Below are 24,455 nucleotides of genomic sequence, written 5' to 3'. Positions count from 1 at the left end.
TGCTACACTCAAAAGTTCAGCCTTTTTTGTTTCACATTAACATTTCACAGAAAGATCAGGCGCCTGCCCCCTATCCGCTACCCCAGGGAGCAAGAATCCCCCACAAACTGACATTGATACAATCTCCAGGTAATGGCTGCCTGCCCATGAGCCGAAGGGTGTCGAAGGTTATGTTGTGTGTGTCTATGTGCACATGTAAGAGCCAGCGCCACTCGTGTGGTCACAGGGCCAAAGTTCAGGCAGAAATGTGTGGCCCCAGGTCGAGAGGTGGTATGCCCCCCGTTAACGGAGTGGCTAAAGTTACAATCTCTAGTCTATCTCCAGGCTGCACTGCCACTTGCATTTCTCACCATGACACGCGTGACGACCCCCACCTTTAAAGCAGGTGACACGGGCCGATAGAGGTTAAGAAAGAGCCAATAACAGACAGCAGGGTGTGAAAAAACAGATTTAAGTGGCAGAGGTTTGAAGTGCTTGACAGTTGCCAGAGGTTTTTGCCGCCAAAAAAAATTATGACAAAACTGAAAATGCATAAGTCCATCACTATAGAAACCACTGCAGTTCACTGTGGATTTTATTATTCAAATGTTAATCAAGTTTTCCAATATTAAATAAAACAAGGGTTGGGGATAGGGTTTTGTTTGAAGGAACCAAATGTAAGATTTTTATTTTAAATTCCATAAACATGACCTAACTGTGTCTCCAGATACAAAGTAGACCTGCTGAAATCAAATATATCATTTACTGATTGTAATTCTGATTTATTCTTAATTACAAGAACACTGGGCATGTTCAGTTATTAAGACACATGTTTCATATTTCAGTTATTAAGACACATAATTCATCGTTGTGTCCTTAGGCAAGGCATCCATATTTCCTAGTATGAATGTACTGGTGGTGGTCAGAGGGGCAGATTGGCAGCCTCACTTCTGTCCAGGGCAGCTGTGACTACAATAGTAGCTTACCACAACCAAGTATGGAGTGAATGAATAATCCACTGTAAAATGTCTTTGAGTGTCCATGAAAGCTCTATATGAATCCAATGTATTATTATTATTACAGGGCAGTCCCATAAAGTATTGAATAATGAAAGTACCTGTGGCATTTTGACTTTTACAACATAAATAATTTCTGCCAATACCCACCTATGGGCACATATAATACAATTTTGAAGCTTTGCTTTAGTTTAATTTTTCTTTAATGGCATCATAAGACAAGATATCCCCCTAAAATAAATCACCAATCCTTCTAGTACGTTTCCATTTCCATATTGTATTTTTCCACATTTACATACATACACATAGACACACATTCATGCCGCCCTCCCTTCCACCCTCAGAAATCAAACTAAATGACAAACAAAAAAAATTTCCTGATGTTCCCATCTCTTGGTACTGCGATATCCACCACAACGGCTTTGCTCTGTTGTTTATCCACCACCACAATGTCCAGTTGGTTCGCCATCACCATTCTGTCAGTCTGTATCTAGAAGTCCCATGGGATCTTGGCTCGATCAGTCTCCACGACCTTTGGAGGTGTTTCCCACCTTCACCTTGTTATTTCCATTCCGTACTCTGCACAGATGTTTCTATACACTATGCCCACCACTTGCTGCTCCATGTATGCTTTCCCTGCCAGCATCTTACACCCTGCAGTTATGTGCTGGATTGTCTCAGGGGTCTCTTTGCACAGCTTAAACTTTGAGTCTTGTGTAGTGTCGTAGATCCTCTATTGCTCTGGTGCTCTAGCTTTGGCAAGTAGATGAGAAAAGACGTGAATCCAAGCTTCCTGGCCATGTTCGTGGCTGGCAAAAGCACACTGCATCTCTTCACAGTGTAATCACTGTAATCCGCTTCAAATAGAATTTCGCTGCCGTTCACCTTCATTTGCTTCCTCCTGGCTGTGGTCCCGGTTTGTGCAGCGGAGCATCTTACAGATGATCTCTTGTAGTACATGCCCATTGATCCCCTTAAGTTCTTTTAATGACAGCAGTGTTTTTTGCAATGTCTGCTTTAAAGAGCTCTAGCTTACCATCAAGCTTCACCTCATCTTTGTAAAATTTTAAATAGGGTTCTCCCACACAACACTGCTCTTCCGTTGGCAGGTGCCAGAACTTTCTGTTGTGTGTAAAAACTCACCAGGATAAGATGGGGATTTGGTTTTAGGCTTCTGTGGCACCATTTGACCCATTTCTTTGGCCCTGATTAGCTAAGTCAGTGCCATCAGGGATCGGGTTAGCCTCAGGAACAGTCTTGATAACATTAGCAGTATCTTCATGTCGATAGTTTTACATCAAAATGGCTGCATAAATAGTGCTGGACAGTGTAAGTTGGGAGAGTAATAGGGTGAGGGACTCCCCCCACATTGGTATACTTTCTAAGAATTTTTCCTTGTCAAATAGAAATTGATGAACAGTGAAACCAGAGACCTGCCTGAATGTTTTCACAATTACCATAAAATGAAAATGGCAGGCAGTTCTCTGCTCCTGGTGCTGACTGCTCCTCTGATGGTGCTTTCTAAACTGGTTCATCTGTACTCAGCCTCATGTCCATCATTTTAGTGTGTGGGTTTGCGTGAAAGTGCACATGAGTGAGTGGGAGTTGTACATGTGGCTGTGTACAGTGTAATTTGGGTTACATGTCGTGTATGAAAAGCACTTAAATAAAAATAAAGTTTGATTGATTGATGAACTCAAGTAACCTGACTGAAAACATCCTGTTCACTTCTCTGGCATACAAATTAACATGAAAACATGACTGTGCAGTGCTCCCAAACACCCTGGCTGACATATTTAGGAGCGATGTGTCCTGGTCCCAAATGAAATTAATAGGTGCATCCTGCAAACACAGACACAAATATGCGGACATTCTCAGCCAGGCCTGACTAAGTGTTCCCCAGACGGTATGTGCTTCGCAGACGGGATCAGCACAGGGCTTCCTCCTGCAGCAGTCCAGGCTGGGCAGAAGGATCAGTCTGGCTAGCTCATCCAGACAGAGGATCTCTCCCCTTTATGATGCTCTTGAGCCCACAGCACACAAATATGTGCTGCTTTTTCAGCCCTGTCCAATATGATGTTAGAAGCAAGTGTTGTTGACGTCTGTTTTAGACCCTGAACTTTTCCAATGTCACGTCTATGTTGGAGCTTGTTTTATGAACTTATCATTACCAGATTTTGATAAATGATATGTGTGCAATACTTTACATTTCCAGAACTTTGTAATAATATTAGAATTATGTGCATTTACACTTCTAGGGTGTATAGGATTTGTTGCTTTTGTACTTTAAACAATATTATTAGGTCAACTTTATTTTGTTCTGTATTTTTTTTCTCAAAACTTTTCAGTGATCATCCATCTTCTTCAGCTGTAAGATTTTTATAAATTTCTCATCACTTGGAGCTATGTATATAAGTCCAGAGACAAACAGTCTTTGTAAAACCTTACAATTGAAGGGTTTAAGAAAGAAAAGAAAGAAGAAAATCCTATTAAGTTAATTTAAGTTAAGTTATTGTTTTGAATATTGTCATACCTGGATGAGAAATTGCATAGATTTTTTTCTTTTGTATAAACCCATAAACCTCACGTATGAGTTTTGAAGGTTATATACTAGATGTTTCCTTTGACATGTTAGACTATGGAATGTCGAGATATAAAGTTTTTGTGTTGTTATCATCATTGTGAGAAATGACATCAAGGATATTCACAATTATTGGCACAATGGCCAAAAAAAGGAAAAACCTAAATAGTTTTGTCTAATATTAAAATATGTGACTGGCTTTTTTAAATAAGAAAGTGAGTGTGACATAAACAGCCAGAATATTGAGTATTAATTCTCTGAAATATTTTTGCTTCTACAATTGTCATGATTATGATTTGATTGTATAATTACAAATATTGATTAAATGGTGAATCTTGGCATCCTTACACTGTGATGTCAAATTACCAGAACACCTTATTGACCTGCACTATAGTTTGTTATTGGCACTTCTTCATTTTAGTCTTTGAGTCTAGTAATAGACAGTATAGTTGGTGACATGCATATGTCCCTTTAAATATGTCCTGCAGTTTTAATGCATTTTATTCTGTTTCTGTATTCTTACTGCTTGTGTTGTATTGAAAAAGACAAAAAACAAGCTGGAGTGTATATGTGTGTGCCTGTGTTTAGCGCTGCTGACTGCACAGACTGGATGGGCTGGCTGACTGGCTGTACACAGGGCTGTCTTCTTGTGTGGTCCCCGGCAAACTTTATGATTTATTCAGCTAAAGGCAGAGGAGCACGACCCCCAGTGACCACAGAGAGAGCACTGCACGTGGGTTTAATGATTTCACCACAAAAATGTCTGCTATGGCTGGGCCTGCATGGGGCTCGAACCCCCCTCCACCACTGAAGAGAGAGATGGGAGAGGGGGCCTGGGGGGGTGTTCTGAGTTAATTTACAAACACTTCCACAACTACTTGGTCGGATTACCAGAAAACCAAGTGGATCAGATATCAGCCTTTACATTGTAGCTAGATACTCAGTTTTACTCAGTTGTAGTCAGCATACACTGAAATGACATGATGATTCCATAAAATTATGTTAGGTAGTGTTTCTGTTCAATCAAGTTTGTAACAAACAAGATAGAGTTTATGTTTGATTGTAATACTAGAGTGAAATGAGTGCCTGCTTTCTGTCAAAACATTCCCTGAAACTGTTATTCTTTGTCATGCATTGTGGTATTTATCTTTCTCAACACTAGCTCCCCATGGGTCTTGTAACCAGTGGGAGACTGCAAGAGGCATTATTGAAATGTGGACACTGTGGATGATGTAACCAAGCTTTCAAGTACGTGGAGAGGGGCAAAATAATAGTGTGCTGGTAGTGGGGGGTGCTGGTGGACATTTGGCACATTTTTCTTCTTAGTAGCCAGGTCTGCTTGGCCCGAGGGAGTGAGTGCTGAGGGCTTGGATCGGGACACTACGCTCCATGCTGTCTCACTCTCTGTTTGGATACACTTGGCCAAACAAGATGATGTCATTCACTGGGGTTTGTTGATGTTCTTCATAAAGAGACAAAATGACAGCTAATTATGTCAGGAGTAGGAACAAATGCCCATTCATTCCTACTTCAGCATCATGTTGAGTTACATAAAGTGACTTTTGGGGTAAATACAAAGTTATTGTTTTAATACAAGTAGAACACCAGTCATTTTAAATCTAATTCAATTCCCTTCAAAGAGTTGGATGTCCAAAAAAAAATCAAACAGAGTGTTTTTGAAATGGATTCCCACCCATACAGACAGCGTGCAAAGCATACCAATTAACAATTAAAACTCATTATATGCATACATTAGTTGTTGGATTATTTGCATTATTTGGTTGAAATTTGTTTATCTTCAAGTCTGAACAACTTTCATAGCCCCTGTTCTACTTTGTTCTGTTGACCTTATTCAGCCCCGCCCACAATGGAGAATTTGGGAAAGTTTTTGCCACTAAAATATGATATAAAGTAGGTTAATTTGTGTAAAACGTTCAATTGTTCATGTGACCAACAAGTCAACATTGCATGATTCTCTGGGAGGCTTAAAATGGCTCTGTAGTCTGTATAGGACTTATTTACTGACAACATGGGCACAACAACTTCTGGAATAAGGTGAAAAGGTGACACCAGTTTACGTCAGTCTGCCCCAGGGCAGCTGTGGCTACAATAGTAGCTTACCTCTGTCCTGGATAATAAACTCAAGATTAATATTACAAACTTGCAAATTCCAACAAATTATTATACATTATTTAGTAATTATTTATGGAAAAAATTATATCAATGTTAGATTAGACACAGTATAAGCGATTATATTACTCTTTCTAATAGAATAATAAATTCTTTCGATTTATCTAACATAAAATGCACAGAAGATCCCTGTGAATACTGTAGGTAGCTGCTTTTGCATGATCTCATCTGTCCACGTGTGTGAAAAGGTGAAAGTGTATCAAAGCGGTCATCATTATTAGCTCATTTCACCACCCACAAGGGACTACACAATGACCAGAGGATGAGGGCTGTGACACAGGCATCACTGTCAAAAATCTGGCCCTGAACTCCCAACGAGCAATGCAGAACCTCAGGACGCCTTAGGAAATGTATGTGCTCACTATGTCTGGTATGACGGCCCCCCTCCACGACCAGTCAGGAACACAAACTCATATCTGCTGCTGTGCCTTTGATCCTCCCCAATCCCTCCTACAAAACATATTATGGCTTTTATATGGTGAGCTATGCAAGGTTTAATGGCTTACTTTCAGTAGCATTTTCATAGCTTCTAAGCTAACAAACAAATGCAGACGTAGACATAGACACCGTCTGTCTGTTGGGCTAGATTCTTGTTCTGTTACTCTATCACGCAAGCTACAAGGTCTAGACATAAATCAATATTACTCAAAATTATAAGAAAACATTGAAAACATAAATGATGAAAGCATTTGCTCTGCAACACAGTGAAAAGTGAATGAACTGTTTATGTAGATAATTAAGGTGGATTATTTGATGTATATGCAGTGAATGGCCAACTGCATATTGAACCTATTATAGTCCACCGGGGATCTGGATCAGAGTATCTGTTGAGAGGACCTCCAATTCTGTTCCTTTTTAGCCTAAATTAGCTGAAATTACAGTTTTTGATCAAGACATCAAGCTAATAGGCCGTGTGCAAGCTGCTTCACCTATCTTCCAGCTCCCTCAGCTCAGCCCCTGAACACAGCATGTTCCTTTATTGACTCATTTCAGTTGGGATATGCAGTATTTATATTGCAGTTCCTTTGCACAAAGATTGTGGTTAGTACATCTCTGTATACATTACACTGACAGTTTGGACACACTTTTCCCATGTTTTTTCTTTATTTTAGAGAGTACTTACATTTTAATATAGAAAATATATTAAATATATACAGTAGTAATATAGTAAACAAAAAGTGTTAAATATTCAAAATAGCCACCTTTTGCTTTGATCACTGCTTTGCAGACTCTTGGCATTCCACTTATGACCCTGACAAGACACACCTGTGAAGTGAAACCATTTCAGGTGACTTTATCATGAAGCTCAATGAGAGAAGACTAAGAGTTTGCCGCACTGTCAACATAGCAAAGTGTGGCTACTCTGAGAAATTTGAATCTGAGTTATTTAACTTTTTTTTCTTTGCTACACAACTCAGATTTTACTTCCAAAATGCTCTGCATTGAGCTGGTTGATTAAACAGCCCATTTGGATTGTTGCAGATTTATTGCTACCACCATTAAGGCAATAAGACAGTACATACTGTGGCCTCATAGTTCCTTCCTCCTATTCCTCCTTATTCTTGGAATAATTTGGTAATCCCTCTCGGATCCAAGTGTGACATATACAGACATGCAAAGACTCCACTGCACTCTCTTCCTCTCTGCAGTGGTTTGTTTTGGGCTACACTGCTTTGCGGTGGTGGCCAACCATCTTACTAATTACCACACCAATCTCAACAAGTCACAGTGTGACAGATATTCTTTATTTGGCTATTTTTGGCACACTGGCGAGCCTCTCCCTCTGTACCCACTCTTGTACATGTACGTGGGATTCCAAGACCTCCTCACCAGGTGAAACAGTCTTTGTGGAGGGCCCAGACTCCAGGCTTACTTTATGTATTTGTCTGGCCTTGTGTAAAACGTTGCCTGTTTTGCTTTTTGTCTTATGAAGACCCAAACCGACTCCATGCAGACTTGTGCATTATGACAAATGCTATGCCCCCCTTCACATTATTTTAGCACATGCTGCCAGAGTAGATCATTGTGTTTTGCTTGAACATGGGTCATTTGGCTAGCCAGTGTTTGAACAGCTGTAATGAACCCTCTACATTAAAAACTCCACTGTACTCCAGGACAGGCATGTAGGTTGTCTGTTGTTAGAGCAGCTTATGCTTCCGTAGTTTGCCATATTTATTTTATATTATATATTTTCTTGGCCATTTCCAACTGTTCTCGGTCAATGTAGAGTCTATATATTCAATGAGGAAAATGTGTTTGAGGTGAAGTTAAACAATCTAATAATTTAGTGGTATGAATTCTTTCTTGTTATTTTTAAATCTTTAGGTAGACATCAAGTTGTAAGCATCACTTACATCTCATAGAGCCCACCGTGGTGTGGTCTGAATTAGACTTCATGCCATTTTGTAATGACAAGTTAGAGCCAATTTTATCCCTGACGGAGTCATTTGCTCTGGCATCAGTGGTGTAGGTAGCTGAAAGTCAGTTGTGGGCCAGACGTGTGCCCCAAGCCAGAGTACTCTATTATTAACAATGTGAGGGGAGTTGGCTTCTGTGTAATTGAAGGCAAGATAAATGTCTCTACAGCAAAGTGATAATCATGAGGTAAGGTTAAAGGAAAGGTTGTCAGAAATTAGCACTTGTTTGCTGTAGTGCCACCTTATTTATAGATGTGGCCTTGGCTTGGCAGTCACCCTAAATTACAGTAGATTTGATCTGATGTGCCCCACTTGTTCTTTTAGTGTTAAGAGGGAGACATGTTTTAGTTAGTTAATCAAATTATTATTGAATCTTGTTGAATGAATCATACTTTATATAGGGCTTTACATCAGGGCTCTATTTAGCTTTCATTCCTATGCTCTACTCTGAGTTTACCACAGCTCCACCGACATGTGGTCTCTGACCCAGTCTTAAGTCACCCAATACCAGCCCAAGCCAACAGGACAATGTTGGATACACAAGCACAATCCACTGTCGCATATATCCAGCACAGGATAGTTTTTTTTTACCTCATTTTAATTTAATCATTTTCATTTGGTCTGATCAAAACGTATACTACAGACACACACAGCAGATTTCTTATACAATCTCAGCAAAGGGTAAAAAACCCTTGTTCTCAAATTTACACAGAACATGGGTTCAGATGTTTAGATACAAGTGTGTGAAGATTGGGGTATTTAGGGGCTACTTAAGACCACTGTTGTCCACTGCTGTGCTCAGACTGTGACTCAGCGCAAAAGCAGTAAACGGTAAAAAGACCAAGCCTGTACTTGGTCTTTTTACCAAGTACAGGCTCTTAAATTGTGCCAGTTTTACTACAACAGGCCACTAAGCAATATTACCAATTAACATTCGCTTTGTTGCATAATGAGCATCTTTACTAATATAATGTAAAGTATCACTCTAATATTTTCTTTTCTAATGATTATAATGTCCAAGTTATCCTGCAAAAACATTCTTGGATGTAAATGATTCTTCAAAGTTCATACAGTTCAAATGCTACTCTTTTTAAAATCTGAAACTTGGTAAATTCTTGCTGTCCCTGTACCCCTGGCTGGGAAACGGTCAGCAGAGCTGGACTTACCCAAAACAATTCTTCTTGAAATACAGACTAGTCTTCTCAGTTCCCTCTTCTTGATGGTTAGGACCTGTGGCCTCAACACAGGCTACCAACAGGAGTTCAGGCCACAAAGTCACATACAATCTTTCAAATTATACAGCACAAGAAGCTGCAGCTCATTTAGAGGCATCAGTATACTAATATGGTACTCCATATCTACTCTTAGGTTGCTGTGATAATTACCCATTGTTTTGTGATTCAAAGGCATTTTCCATTGTGTGGTGAAGAGAATTGACAGAGTTTCAGCGTCCCCAGTCAACAGCACAGGGGGGCCTCTCTCGTAGCAACTACTCATTTGAAGATGAGGTTTGTGGCTAGTTTCCACCCACAACGCCAAGCTGTCTCTGATTAGACCTGGGATCTCATTTGTGAAGGGGGCTACAAGTGGGGCTGTGTGGTACAGCGATTCTCTCCCAGAGGGTCTCCAGCTCAAGGGCTTGGCTTTCTCTCAAGAAACACATAGTGATGGCTGGAAAGTAGAGCTATGTGCAGAGATGAAGCATCTGACAGCGGCTGGATGTTGCGTTCCTCGACAGTGGCATCTACATGGACCGCCTGGTCTTAGTAATCATGACGCAGCCTGACCCCCTGACCCAAGTGATGTATTTGTTTCTCCATGTGTAGGATCCCTAAGTGTGTTCTGGCTCCAGTCTGGGCCATGCATTGTGAAGAATGTTGATGAAAAAAGACAGGCCATTATTGTTTGCTGTGGCTGTCCCCTCCTATAACTTTCACTGGGAAATGTATATGCATCTATAAGAGTAGTGTGCTCTGAGACAACGGAATTGGGATTCTGCTTAAACTTTCTTTATTATTCCATAACAGCTTTTGCACCTTTTTAAAGATGCAAATACTGTATGAATTTTCCATACATATGTTCCATCCCATGAGACAATGAGTCTTTTGAACCTTATTAGAACATCCAGGTATGACAGCAAAGTACAAAGGTCCAGCCAAAGCCATATCAAATTCTGAACTACTTTTAGAAAAGTATTGAATTCATTAGACTAAATCTAACAGCCTTTGAAAGACCAAGCTCAACTGTTTTACTATTATAGATTTTATATTTCTCTGTTAGACATTATGTTGCTTATGTTCTCCGGGTGGGGCAGAAAGCAGGTAAAACAAGAAGGATGCTTGAGGCATTGAAACAGCAGCAGAAGAATAGGGGTGTGAAGGGTTGGGTTACCTGTTTGCAGCCTCAGTATGCTTTCTACTCTCTTTACTGCCTCAGACCACCTGCGTAGACAGCCCTGGTAGATACACCAGGGCTGTCTACACAGGTTAACTGATAGACAAGCAGTCTATTGGTTAGCCTCCCAGCACACTTCTCCAGCCTCCAGTGACCCTGAACGGCCCGACACAAGTGCCCCGGTCTGGGCTGGATGCTGGGAGGTGTGGTGGCTGCTAGTACCGGCTGACCCTCTGTGATATCTTCTGTCACACATCACTGCCCATGAAGCCCTTTCTTTTCTCTTTGGCTCTGTGCACACTTCATCATGCTGTCTGCCTACAACAACAGTCCGACCGCAGACCGCTGACCGACACTGCGAGTGAATCATATACAAGTGTAAGAGAACTTTGATTCAAAATGGGCGGCTTAATATTTGACATCTGAACAAATGAAAGTCAGGGAAAGAAGAATGACCCTGCATTTTCCCCTAAGTTATAAATGGGCACCTCTTGGGTAATATAAATTGTTGTTTGGTTGTAATGGTGAAGTATTTTTGTATAGACCAAAAGATTGTAAAGTGTTACAATTGTTCTTATACAGTAAAGGTTCAAATCGAGAGGGACTAAAGAAAAAAATGATGTGAAAGAATTCAAATGCAACATAATTTATTGAGCATTTAGTAGATTTTTTTTCTATTTAAAACAATCTTCTAATTTTATGAAGAATGCTTATATGTAGAAGGTGTGGATATTTTATTGTAAAATTGTTCATTCATGATTATAATTGGTTGTGATTTTGAACAGAAAACAAAACTGAATGAAGTGGAACACCACAAAGATGCATACTGGGTAGAACTTATACAACACATGCGTACACATGAATTACTTCATTTCACCACAATTTCCACCCTTCCAACGAAAAAAAAGGTCACAGTGAGCTGAGAATAGCTCTTGTCCTAATATCTGGAAGCACTTAGATGTTGTTGTTTTTGCTCTGAAAACACTTCAAAGTGGAAATAATGCAGTGGTTCACCACAAGGGAATAAATATGGTTTCTGATCATCGAGTTAATTACCTTCCACAGAGTAAATTCAAGTGAAAAAAAGAGTCAAAAACAACACAGTGAACCACCCTGCTGTACATGTGGTCATGAGATCCCTCACATTCTGCAGTGTGTGTGGGGACTGGATGTGGCTTACAGCACTGCTCCACAAACGAACTGCCTCTACATATTCCAGTAATGACCTCTCCACTCCCTCGCTGTAGACTAATGCCCCATAAACAGTGAAACTGATACAACCCACTGCTTTACATTGTTACCACTATCCTGAAAAAGCTGCCATTGATGCCACCACCACAACATTTTTGCTTCAAAACTCATTCAAAACTCAAAATTACACATTACTCAATGCTTTATGTAAGAATTTAGTCTCTAGGGTGATAATAAACATTATTAAGGCTAGATTTGCATGATCAAACTCTACCATAGTCGTATAGTAGTCTTCCCCTGTTTTTTTCTTGTTTCTTGCAGAGAGCTGTTTTATCACTGTACAGATGGATACACAAAGCAGTCCTTTTACATTTACCTGTTTAGAGCTAATTTAACCTAAAATATAAGCTTTTTTTCAGTGCCAAACAAGCTCAGATATCATGTTTGTCATGATGCTGGGGCCATGTCAAAGCCCTGCTCCATGTTGTGATCACTTCAGTGCATAAAAACTGTCTTTCTATTGGTCTACCATCACACTTACTCTATGCAACAATCTGCTTTCTTCCGTGCCAAACCTCAGCTGATGTTGTTCTTGAGTCGTCTCCAGTTTGGAACCATGTGCACTGCGGCTTGACATCCACTTGCACATAGGTCAGGATCATGGGTTGGGATGATGGTGTTCCTCTCCAGCACTTTCCTCTCTGTGTAATGTAATGTAAACAGCTTCAAGTGTATTACAGCGGCCTGCTTCCTGCAGCGATGTGTGTGGCGGGCTGTGTACGTCAGCTGATGAGACATAAAGTGAGTCTGTTTGTGCACTTATAAATACATGGGCTGTGAATGGGAGCAGCCAAATTACCAAGGACTGTTTTGATTTAGCTGTCAGACCCATGAGCAGAAAATCAAATGAAATTGATTATGATGTGAAGCTGACAATGACATGAAAATATTTTTGGCTGTTTCTTTGAGCATAAAGCCAGGTCTGAATTCACTTTGCAACATGTTTTTCCTGCAGATTAGCCAAATCAAGAAAATGTTGGTGTTTGTCAGATAAAAATGGATTTCAGGCCTCATTGGGATAGTTTATACAGGTTGTTTCCCCTAAATTACTGAAGCATGCAAGGCTAAGGACAATTTTAACAGAGTTGTTTGTTACACATTTTTTTAAACTCCAGTTCAGACTGATTAACTATTACCAGTGTGTTGCACGTGATTCATAATTAGAAACTGCATCACTTTTTTCTGCTGTAAATGTAATATGTAAATTAATGTTTAAAATAGGAGCAAAAGGGAAACAGCACAGCATCTTTATAGTGCTGATTGTGACTGTGTAGGTACAGAAGCAAATAATGTTTGGCCCTGTGCAGCCTCATCCAGACCTGGATTAAGAAGAAACAGCTGATGCAGATGGGTTGGGCAGATGAACGTGCTGGGAAACCCAAGCTAAACTTTAAACAGTAATCACCGCTGCTGCAACGTTTGGAGTCACATCAGAATTAGAACAGGTCCATAGCTGAGCTTCCTTACATTCTGCATGTAGACCCTTGGATGTCTGCTGTGATGACTTAAAGCACGTGAGGGAACAGATTCATTTATAAAAGCTCAGTTTGATGATTTTTTAACATTGTAAGTGACTAATTTTAAAGAATAACAATGATGACCTGGTTGTGGCCTCGTCAGATCTCGGAAGCTAAGCATGGCTTACTCTATGTTTTGGATATTTAAAATGACAATATTGATGTAAAACTATAGAAACAAGTCAAGACTAAACCTAACCCATCATCACAACAAAATTACACAATGGTCTACCATATTGTTTTTCATTTGTGGCTAAATGACTATGGAACTTTGCAGAATCCTATGTGTATCATCATTTAAGAAAAAAAAATAGAGGCACAGAGTGACTGCAGAGGGTGTGTATGGGGTAAAGGAAAACAAGAATTTTCTGAGCTATTACTTTTTTAAAATTTTATTCCAAAATGACTGCTAAGGCTGATAGTGTAGCCAATATTGACGGTTACCACTAGATTCACCCAGATGTCTTTACATTGTCAGTGGCCCCTGAAAACTCGCTCAAGTATATCTGTGGCAAGACAAAAGAGAGTGTCAGGGAGCACCGTGCCATAGCCTGGAGGTCACTGGCAGAATAATCTGCTATAAGAACAAGTGATTGGCCGTCAGTAATGATGGGGTCTGAAACAGGAGGGAAGCTAAAGAAGAAAGACAGAACGCCTCTGAGAACTCCCTATGTTTTTGTGTCCTGTTGTGAGGCCAAATTAGACTAAAGGGGGAGCGCAGATGGACCACACCGACTGACTGCTTGGACTAATGTGGACATTTTCTCTTCGGGGTCAGATATTTACTCCTAATTAGCCAGAGGAATGCGACGCATGAGAGCGGAACAGATACGTTACCGTTTTGCTCGGAATTTCCTCTTTTTCCATGGCATGTGCTGCTTTAACCTGATTAGGTATGGCACTTATCAGAAGAGATGAAAGCACTGCGGATTGCATTGTTGAACACCCCCGTTCACCCCATTTTCCACATCCAACCCCATTATTGCACTCAATGATTTACAGTAAGGTGCTCAGGCACTTGTTGCAAGACCAGATCAAAAGAAAATGTGTGGAATAAACAAGCAGGGGGGCTTCCTTTAAAATTATTTTTTATTGAAGTAAGTTAAAATGAGATCAACAGGTTTTATGAGGTAGGGAGCCGACCATGCTGTTGTCAGGAAGTGAGACAGTTTCCAGTGTGTTTAATGCAAATAGAATTCTGAACCGTGTCAACACATTTTGTGGTTCTCTCCTGCAATCCAAAGAGAAAAACATGTGTTAGTGGTCAAGATAGCTTCCTGTTAATTATGGATTTGAAGAACTCTTGGTGCTATAGCTTGACAATACATGTGATTTATTTGAGAAATAAAACACCTGAGTAATGGTTTTTAGAAACAAATAGCCTTATAACTCTCCGCAGGCCTTTGTTTAGTACTTCAGATGTCCTTGAGTGAGAACCCTTGATAATAAATTTAGTTAAAAGGAGTGTCTTGCCTCAAATAACCTTCTCTCTGCAACCAGTCTGCCACAAACATTGCCTGCGAGGATACCACAAAGTATTTGTGACAGTATGCTGTATACATGTATTGCCGTAATTACCAAGCCAAGTGGTTGTGAGTCCTGTTACTGCAGCTAAGTGGATGTTGCCTTTAGTGATATATGCACGTAGAGGACAGAAAGTGTTAAGCTTCATGTTGAGGAAGAGGCTGGTGGTCCGACTGATTGATGTGGCTCTGAATTTAGGCTAAACATATATTTTTCAGAATTCCCCAGCACAAACAAAATCAATCACCGGCTGTCACACAAAGCCAACTGAAGTGGAACCCTGTGATTACACGCTTCTCTTATCTGCAGCCATACTTGCCTTTTGAAACTCATGAATATTCCTTTTACATTAAATAGTCTTACAATCTGACTTCCTCCTCCGGCCCTGGTTTGCTGTGGAAATGATGTCAGATTCCAGTATTACAGCCATATGCCAGTTGAGAGCTATCAGTTGTGAGACAGAGAGAGACTGAGAGAGAGCAGGACCTACCTCTGCCTTTAGCCAGCGGCACATCTGTGTACCTTCTGTGGTGGGCTCGCCTGTGGTGGGTTTTGTGTGTGCGGATGGAAGAGAGTAGATACATGGTACATATTGGGAGATGGTCACAGGTGGCCCCCCAACGTGATAACAACAACAAACTCTTTAATGAACAAGCTTTGTCTCATGTCAGAGTAGATCCCCAGGGACTGATCAGCTGTCCCACATGCTGTCTATATTCCACCCGGGAGCGCTCTTCAGTGTTACGATCTATATACTCACAGCAAATCCATACAAATGAGTACATTTTTTGTCCTTTGATACTCATTGCTTTCAGAACATTATAACAACTTTTTGATCAAATTGTATTTATAAACCCCAAAATAATAAACCCCAGAGGGTTTTGGTAAAATTGGACATAGACAAACAAACCCCTCCTTACCCCATCTCCCAAACGCCCTTCATACTCTCTGGACCCACAGCAGAAGGGAGCCTCACTGCTGATCGCTGGGCTAATGAACTGATGGATTAGCTGCAATGTGTGTTACAGTAAATGACAATGAGGTCATGGCCTCTCATTTCCATTCGTACCCCGCACAGCGCTGCTTCCCAGAACCTCCATAACACAAGTTGTACAATGTATTTAGTGTTTACTTGTTGTGTACATTATCGAGTGGATACAAGGTGCAACACATGTAATTTGCTATTGCTAATGATAATGCTAACGATCAACCGTGATTGTTGCTTGTGCCATTAGTTTATGCAGGGTGCAGTTGTGATGCAGGACCATTTGCGCTGCTGATCAAAAGCATTTGCCTCTACTTTTGGTGTCTCTGTGAGTATTTTCTGAAGCACTTGCACATGTGGAACTAGAATTTTTTAGATATTTATGTGAGGTGCGCACAATGTCAGAGACGTTAAATGCTTAGAATTTGCATTAAATGTATTTATATTGAGTAATAACTTAACACCGCTCTCACAGCAGCAGCAGACAGACTCTGTGCTGAGTGTGATCCATGGACGAGTATCTGTACAAGACTCATCTTTTTGTTCTAAAAAAATGACTCACACACAATACACAATGACATTTGTTAGCAGGTTACATTACAATTAAAACAGCATTTAAATGAGGTCTATAATATTGAGTAGAAAGTCTGGAGCTCAGGTAAGGTAGGGTACACATTGTCTTTTTTACCATATCGCCCATCCCTATGTGATAGTTACTTAAGTGTTTCTGCTTCCTTTTCTAGTTGTTTATTATGAGTTGTATACATAATTTCTCTGAAAACTTACACAGAAAACTGTACCAGTAAACAACCTCTTTATGCGTTACATCTCCACCAAACATTCGTGCTCTCGTGTGCTTTGCAATTCATCATGAGTTACTGGAACAGGCCACAGCAGATACCCACAGCCTGCAGGTCTTCCACTGATTGACCAGATGAACACCAAAGACCCAGGAGCGAGTGCGTGTGCAGTGTACGGTGTGTGTGGGCATGTGTGTCACCACTTGACCACACACGCTGCCTGGATGAACTGCTATCATTTGCACATTAGACTCTCCAAAATACTCCACACGAAGACTTTGGAGGCCAACGTCTATTTAGTCCCTTCCTGCTGTCTTTTATCTCAGATCCCACACAAGAAGGGCCCACATCAATGGAGTGTCGAGGGTCTGGTAAAGACAGATACCAGGCGGAGGGATCTGTAGTTGAGGTGGTACACTGCACATGGCGGGATGCTGGAGAGACGGGGGTCCAGTGAACTTCAAAACAGCTGCTTGGTTAACGCTGACTGACAGACTTAGATGTTCTTCAAATGTTCATGGTTGATTTTCTAAAATTTAAGTGCTACTACAGAAGCCAAGATAGAGCAAGTAACGCAAGCTTTGGTATTCCATTTAACAACACCAGATGGCAGTGTTGCAGTTGGAGATCGACTGATATGGGTTTTTTTCATGGCCAATGCCGATGCCGAAGGCTGATAAGCTCTGGCGATATTTTTGGCACGATATGAAGGACAGATTTGTATTATTTTCCCTATATAATCTAATTTAAATGTACTACAAATGCACCCACAACCCTTTTTTTTTTAACCATGAGCCTTGAAGAGAGTGGGGCAGTCACGTTTTGTGCATTTATCTCCTCACATGAAAGTGTTAAGATAAAGCTGTGCATGTACGAGGCCGAGTTGTTCGAATTCTTGCATCTGCTTTGATTTGTAGTCGCCAGGTGGTATTCGATTGTGCTTTAAAAAGAAGAAAAAGGCATACATTTTTCAAAAAAGCCATGATGTTCAAGGATTTTTAAATTACTGTTTGTAAGTCAGTAAAAGAAACTATTTGTTTTTCATGTACGTTTGGAATATTTTCACATTCTATTGTCGATATTAATGAGCATCAAGTCTTTTCCTTAATTTCAAAATCGAGTTTGACATTTTTGTATCTGGGGGCAAAAATCTTAAAATCTTTATTACTTCTGCCCTGTGAAGTATACATGGGCCTACATGGATCTTGTAGCTGTTTATTGCCGACTTTACGGTACAACTAGCTCTAGGTCAACTTCAGGCTAGTGTTTACCACACACTAAAATTCCCTCTGGAGCCTTTTACAATACAACATCAACACCTTATTTGGCGTGATCATTATGATTTCTGCCTCCAGGGAACACCTCGCCTTCCCCATTCCCATACTTAATATCTATTTATACAGGACTTTCTAATGTTTCACCTCCCCATCAAATGAGATTACTGCGCCAATACGCCTCTTTCACTCATCGTCCAAACCGGCATCAGCTGAGTGATATGTTCATAGTGTGTGGGTGGTAAGCTGTGTTTTCTGGGTGGTCATATTTGTGATTTGTGAAGTCCAATAAAGGTGTGTGAATAATTTGCAGGGCATTCAGATCCAGATTATAACAGATGAACGCAGCATGTCTCGAGGGAGGCTGTTTCAACATGTTCAGTTTATAGGCATTGTTTTTGAATTTCGACACAGAACATTTAGAAACACCATTTTATATGCTCACACCACAAGCGGAGCCGTTATGATAAGTCTATAGTAATTAGTGCAAATATGGCAAGCATTAACGTTGACATGGTTGTGCAATTTTTATGCCATTATCAAAATGTACATTTGCAAATCATCAAACATCATGTGTTTAAACTAAGATAAAAATGGGGGCTCCAGGAAGTGTTGGAAGATTATTGTTTTGCTTGATTTTCTGCAGCTGACCACAAAGAAAATGACCCCGATCTTGCATAAACATATCTAGATTCACCATAATAGTTGGCTTAAAATTGCCCAGCAGCTTGTCCTTAAACGACTTAGGAAATCATTTACAAAAAAAAGAAATTGAATACTTAAGCTAATTACTGTTAGTTTAAACATGGGCCTTGGCAAAGATGGCAAAGCAGATACAGATTTTGTGTAAGTCATTGTACTTCACTAAAACATCATCAGACTTGCATGAGTGAGAGAAGACATTAAAAAAACGTTAAAAAAACATTACAATAAAACTGTGCTGCACTCTTGGGGTACAGCAACAGATATGCTTTACTCTATAAAACTGCACCGCTCTTGATAGTGAGCAAGTTAAAGATGGGTTATCATGAAAGGTTTTTTGTTTTTTTTAGCTTTCTACCATGTTATAAGGTTGTTTCCTCAACAAAAACATGCTTAAAGAGGTTATAAGTGTCATCCATGCATGTTTAAGTAATTTAACGATGTCTCTCGAGCCCTATTTGACAGGGGAATAGGGACTCGTTTGTCTAATGCTCAGCCCAAGCCTACGTCACCCACGCTCCCACGCTACAATTCTCCATAAATATACAAAAGCGTGATACAATACTGTACCCAATAACTTGACAAATCTGATAATAATAATTTGTTTTCAGCGAATATAGATCTAAATATGCTTTGCGCTAGCAGTTTATACCCCATAGAAGTAAAATACACCCTCTTTGAAAAATAATCAGGTCCTCTCGCCGATCTGATGATGATAAATGCAGGGACAACACATCCATTGTTGAAGTGCGGACATTGGCAATGGTAAAGCTCACTGTATAAAAGAAGCTTATTGATGACAGAGTGACAGAGGCCAGCGGAGAAGAAAGCCCGAAGCCTGCTGAGTGTTCTGGCTTCTTGACCCTTGAGCATCAGAAGTCCTCCTAAGTTCAAACTCAGTGATTACAAGCTGAGCCACTCTTTAAAACGACCTCCTTCCCTCCCCCCATTCTTTGCGCGCTCGTGTGCATGTGTGACCATATCTCCCCAGCTGAATATGGGACGACATACCACATGAAGCTTTAGTGAAGTAGGAGGGGAGGGTCAGGCCTGGCTTTGTGGGGTTCTGGAGCCTCTATTGTTGGACACAGAGGAGCCAATGGGGGGGCTATTGACGCTGAAGGTATTGCCCGCTCGGGGTAGGGGGTGAGGTGCTGATGTGTGCGGCGAGCAAACCCACAAGGGGCGTGCTAGGGAAAGTAATTACAGATGATATAGGACCAAAGCGGGGAATTGATTAAAGAAAATGGGTGACCAGGAAGTAAGCAGGGATCTTTGTTTCCTCTTCAATTAAAGTGAAATGTCTCAGTGGTCTCCCTCTTTGTATGTGGGGCAGGGCAGGAAGGAATAGGACTAAGGGCAAAGGCATGCCGTAAGGGGGTGATGGATGGACACCGAAACCAATGACGGAGATCAGTGAATTCCAAATCAATCACATAATTGCACGGTTAGCTCAGAATTGCCACAAATGAGTAAGCACTCTGCATGTTGCTAGCTATAATTTTGAGGCTGCTTCAATTTCACCAGTGTAGTTATTAGTCTTCATATAGCAATGCTTTCAAAATAAGGGTAAAAAGGTTGCTGTGAAACTGTTCCTGTGCTTTTGTAAGTGTTTCAGACTAGAGGTTGTGATGCAATCCTCTCCCTGTGATTAGGACTGGCTAGAAGTGCTGAGGCTACTGAGGAGAAACTTACTTAAAATGTGCTGTGATGGTTTGGAAATGTTTTTTTTATTTTATTTTTAGTTTGATGATGGGATGGTCAGTCTCCGGACATTGAACATATTATGGGACCCCACACAAGTATATACATTTTCAGTGCACTGGATTAGCACTCAAAGTCCCAAAGTTCATAGGGCCAGGCAAAAGGAAGAAGACCGCCTCCAGGATATTGTGGCTCTTCAAATAAGATGCTCCAATGACAGTATCTAAAATAAATGAAAATATTTTCAGACTGTGCTCTTTCTTGAATATACACTATAATAAATCACCATTGGATGCCACTCACAAGCACATGGTGTGTAATGATGTCACTAACGACGGCCTAGAAATACACAGTCCACCCATCACTCCAGATAGAAATAAATATATGGGCATCAACAGAGAATCATGAGCAAACCAACGCATTGCAAAATAGTCATTTTAATGAAACTCCCAGTCAGTTTGGCTCTCGTCGGTCACTTGAGTGGCTGGACGGTGCTTCCTGGTTTGTGGGAAGATGGGGAGCCTGCAGAGAGCGGTGAATGGAGGAGACAGTGCTGCAACAGATTCATTATAGCTGCTCCCGTTGCACTGGGAGCACTAACATTTTGGAGTGGTATGGAAGGGACAGTTTGAAGATGGCGCGAATGATGGGCAAGTGGATGAGTAGGCAGAGGGACGGGCACGACTGTATAGAGTTGTTATGGGCAGGACTGATGAACAATGTCATTTTCTATAGGTGTTAGTGTTAATGTGGAACCCAGACTGTCAAAGTGCGAGATCCTAGGGCTGTAGATGTTTAGTTGTTCAGTTGATTAATTTTATTTATGATTACATGAGATAACAGCAGAAAAGAAAAGTTAGTGAGTTAATTGAAGATCCCTACAAGATTCATATTGTGGTTCAAACTGTTTTTTACTAAAGAGCTTTCATTCACTCTAAATATAAAGCTTAGGAATACCATACCACTTTTTCCAAAACAAGTACGAGTACTTTTTGCATACATTATGAGTACTCACCAATTACCCATATCAGTATCATCCTAAATGCTAAGGAGCCAGTTTTTGCATAGCAGTGAGTTTTCTTAACTTTAGGACGGTCACACTTTGACCAATATGGACATGCTATACCTCTTTTAGAAGCTTAGAAGCCACTCTATTCAGTCACTAGATGTTTGTCAATTACAATAAGTCATAATGCATGAACAAGCTAAGAACCGCCAACATCACTTAGCCATGTGAGGCTGCTACTATGTAAATACAAGCACTGCACTGATATCCTTTGTGAAAAATAAAGACATTTAAAAGTCATAAGATGAATAAGATGTGGGACAGTTACAATTGTATTGGCTATTGCTATACTTTTTGCTATCGGCAGCACATTGACGTATTTGAGTACTGGCACCTGGTATCAGTATGATACCCAGCACTGGTATCGGTATTGGTACAGCCCTAATAAAGCTTATGCATAAATTCACCCTGGAAGACCAAATGTGTCCCTTTCGTATAAATGCAGTCTCAGTCCTCTTGTTCATTTTACTAGTTTAGCTGGTTCCTACCATTGCAGCAGGACCAGTAGCCTCCTCAGTCTTTCTTCTTTACTTCATGATATTTTATCTAATAAATCCATTATTTTTCCCACAGCTTCAAAGATTTTCCATGCACTAACTATAACCATTAATCACATCACACCCATTTGTCTGTCTGTTTAAGTCTATTTAAGATTGAAATTATGCTTAATGACATAGCAATGTGGCACTGTACAAACCAGAGGGCTAAGCCTCTTTCTGTGTGTGCTAGAACCCAAAACGTCACTTTGCTGGAGTGCTTGTTTGGACTGTCTGTTGCAATTAGAAATTTTATATTTTTTCCCTGTAAATAATTCTCTGCAAACGCTTTCCATCATTTTTCATTGTGCCCTTGACATGTGTATTATAAACAATGTCCTTCCTCAAAACGTTCTTATTTAGCATTAGCTTCAAAACAAATATACAGAACATGTGTCTGGAAAGACGCTGCATTGAATTCCATGTGTCAAGTACAGTGTATCCTCAACCAAACTCGGGTCATCGCTCCGTGGGCTTTAGTTTACTGTTGCCTCTCTGTTACTAGCTTGGCAAAAGCAAGTATACAGTATGAATAGTTTTACAAGGCCATGGCAGGAATAAGGGGGGTGGCTGGGTTAGGATTCGTGAGAGGGGTTGGAGGAGGGGGGGGGTCGAGCGAGAGAAAACAGGTTGTCACTGTGGTTGAACGGGAAAATAGGGCTCAGCCTCCACAGATGTTTCATTCAGGGCCATTTTAAAAAGTGCTCCAGTCCCCGACACAATTCAGCCCCTTTGTGCGCTGAAGGAGAGGAGCTCAGCCCACTGTTTACTGCTTCTTTTGGGCCCCCCCTGCCATCAGCACCCCTCCTCTCCTCCCCAAGGTCCTCGTGTTAGCAGCCGGAACAATTGAGGAGGGTCCTGTGCAGAGCCGGGGCGGTGTGGCAGGTCAACAGAATGGGCTGTGAATCCTGTTGCTCTGAATCCTTCTGGGTGGGTGGTCCAGCTCTCTCTCTCACACATACACACACAGGAACACAGAGGAACACGGTGTCGCTAGCTCTGCTCTCCATTAGCTCATCCAGAGGGCCAGAGCCGCAGAGCGAGACTGGGACAGGGCTTCGGGAGGCTGCTGCTGCTGCGGATGATGAGAGGATGAGTTTTGAGGTGGCTCACTTAAAGACAGAGAGTGCCTGTTCTGTCTAGGGCTGTAAAAAGTATCGAAAATCAGATTATAATCGATACTAAAACTAAAGTTGAGCAAGTAGTGATAGTGCAAATAAAACAGGAGGAAATGTTGAACTTTCCTGAACAGTTTTAGTATGAGTTTGAGCTTTTTCAGAACAAATGTAAGTGCTAAGATAAATAAAGTACTATTATTATTCTAGTACTACATTGCTTGGACAAAAAGTCGCTACCAAAAAAAAAAGGTCACACACAAATTTTTGGTTGGACCGCCTTTAGCTTTGATTACAGCACGCATTTACTGTGGCATTGTTTGGATAAGCTTCTGCATTGTCACAAGATTTATTTCCATCCAGTGTTGCATTAATTTTTCACCAAGATGTTGCATTAATGATGTTAGAGTCTGACGCTGCACAAAGCTTCTCCAGCACATCCCAAAGCTTCTCGATGGGGTTAAGGTCTGGACACTGTGGTGGACAATCCATGTGTGAAAATGATGTCTCATGCTCCTGAACCACTCTGTCACAATTTGAGCCCGATAAATCCTGGCATTGTCATCTTTGAATATGCCCGTGACATCAGGGAAGAAAAAATCCATTGATGGAATAACCTGGTCATTCAGTAAATTCAGGTGTCAGCTGACCTCATTCTTTGAGCACAGACTGTTGCTGAACTTAGACCTGACCAACTGCAGCAATGACAACCTATTTGCTTAATTAAATCCAGGTGGTGACTTTTTTTTTGTCTTCATCATAGTATCGTAATCGGGATTGAGTATTGAGTGAATTCCTTGGTATCGAAATCGAGTTTGAAATTTAGTACCTTGACAACACTTGTTCTGTCAGATTGGTGCATATCCTGTTCTCGTAGACAGGGATGTAAAGATTATTAGGTCAATCGAAAATCATGATTATTCAGGCCTCAATATAATCGTAAGAGCAAAAAAATAATGACCGAGAGAATTATTAAAATCATTTTCATTCAAGTCTTTGAACAGAACATAGTAATAATAAAAAAATATATATATATAATATTTTTTTTTTTTGCATTAGCTTTGTTAGCATAGCATGTTCTCTTCCCAAATACTCACATTTCACATTTGGAGTAGATTGGGCATAAAAATAATTTTCCAATAGCCTTCCATGGTGAAAATGTGCTTATGTTACAATGACAGCTTTACACATCATAGTCCCAACGCCTTCAATGAATCTTTAACTGTTTAACTGTGCAGACAATGTAATAAATGCATGAAGGAGCTTTCAGCTTAATCAAATTGTTGTCAAGGATGTTTGTGGCCGAGATTGAAATATTTTTCCTCCATTTTCCCTCATGTTATTGCTTTGCCTTCTCAGTGGCATTAACAGATACTTGCTAAACAAACTCTTTCAGTACAGATG

Source organism: Periophthalmus magnuspinnatus, chromosome 1 (assembly GCF_009829125.3).
Source record: "Periophthalmus magnuspinnatus isolate fPerMag1 chromosome 1, fPerMag1.2.pri, whole genome shotgun sequence".
In the NCBI taxonomy this organism is placed as follows: domain Eukaryota; kingdom Metazoa; phylum Chordata; class Actinopteri; order Gobiiformes; family Gobiidae; genus Periophthalmus; species Periophthalmus magnuspinnatus.
The sequence above is the reverse complement of the archived record's forward strand: the minus strand, read 5'-3'. Positions refer to the sequence as shown.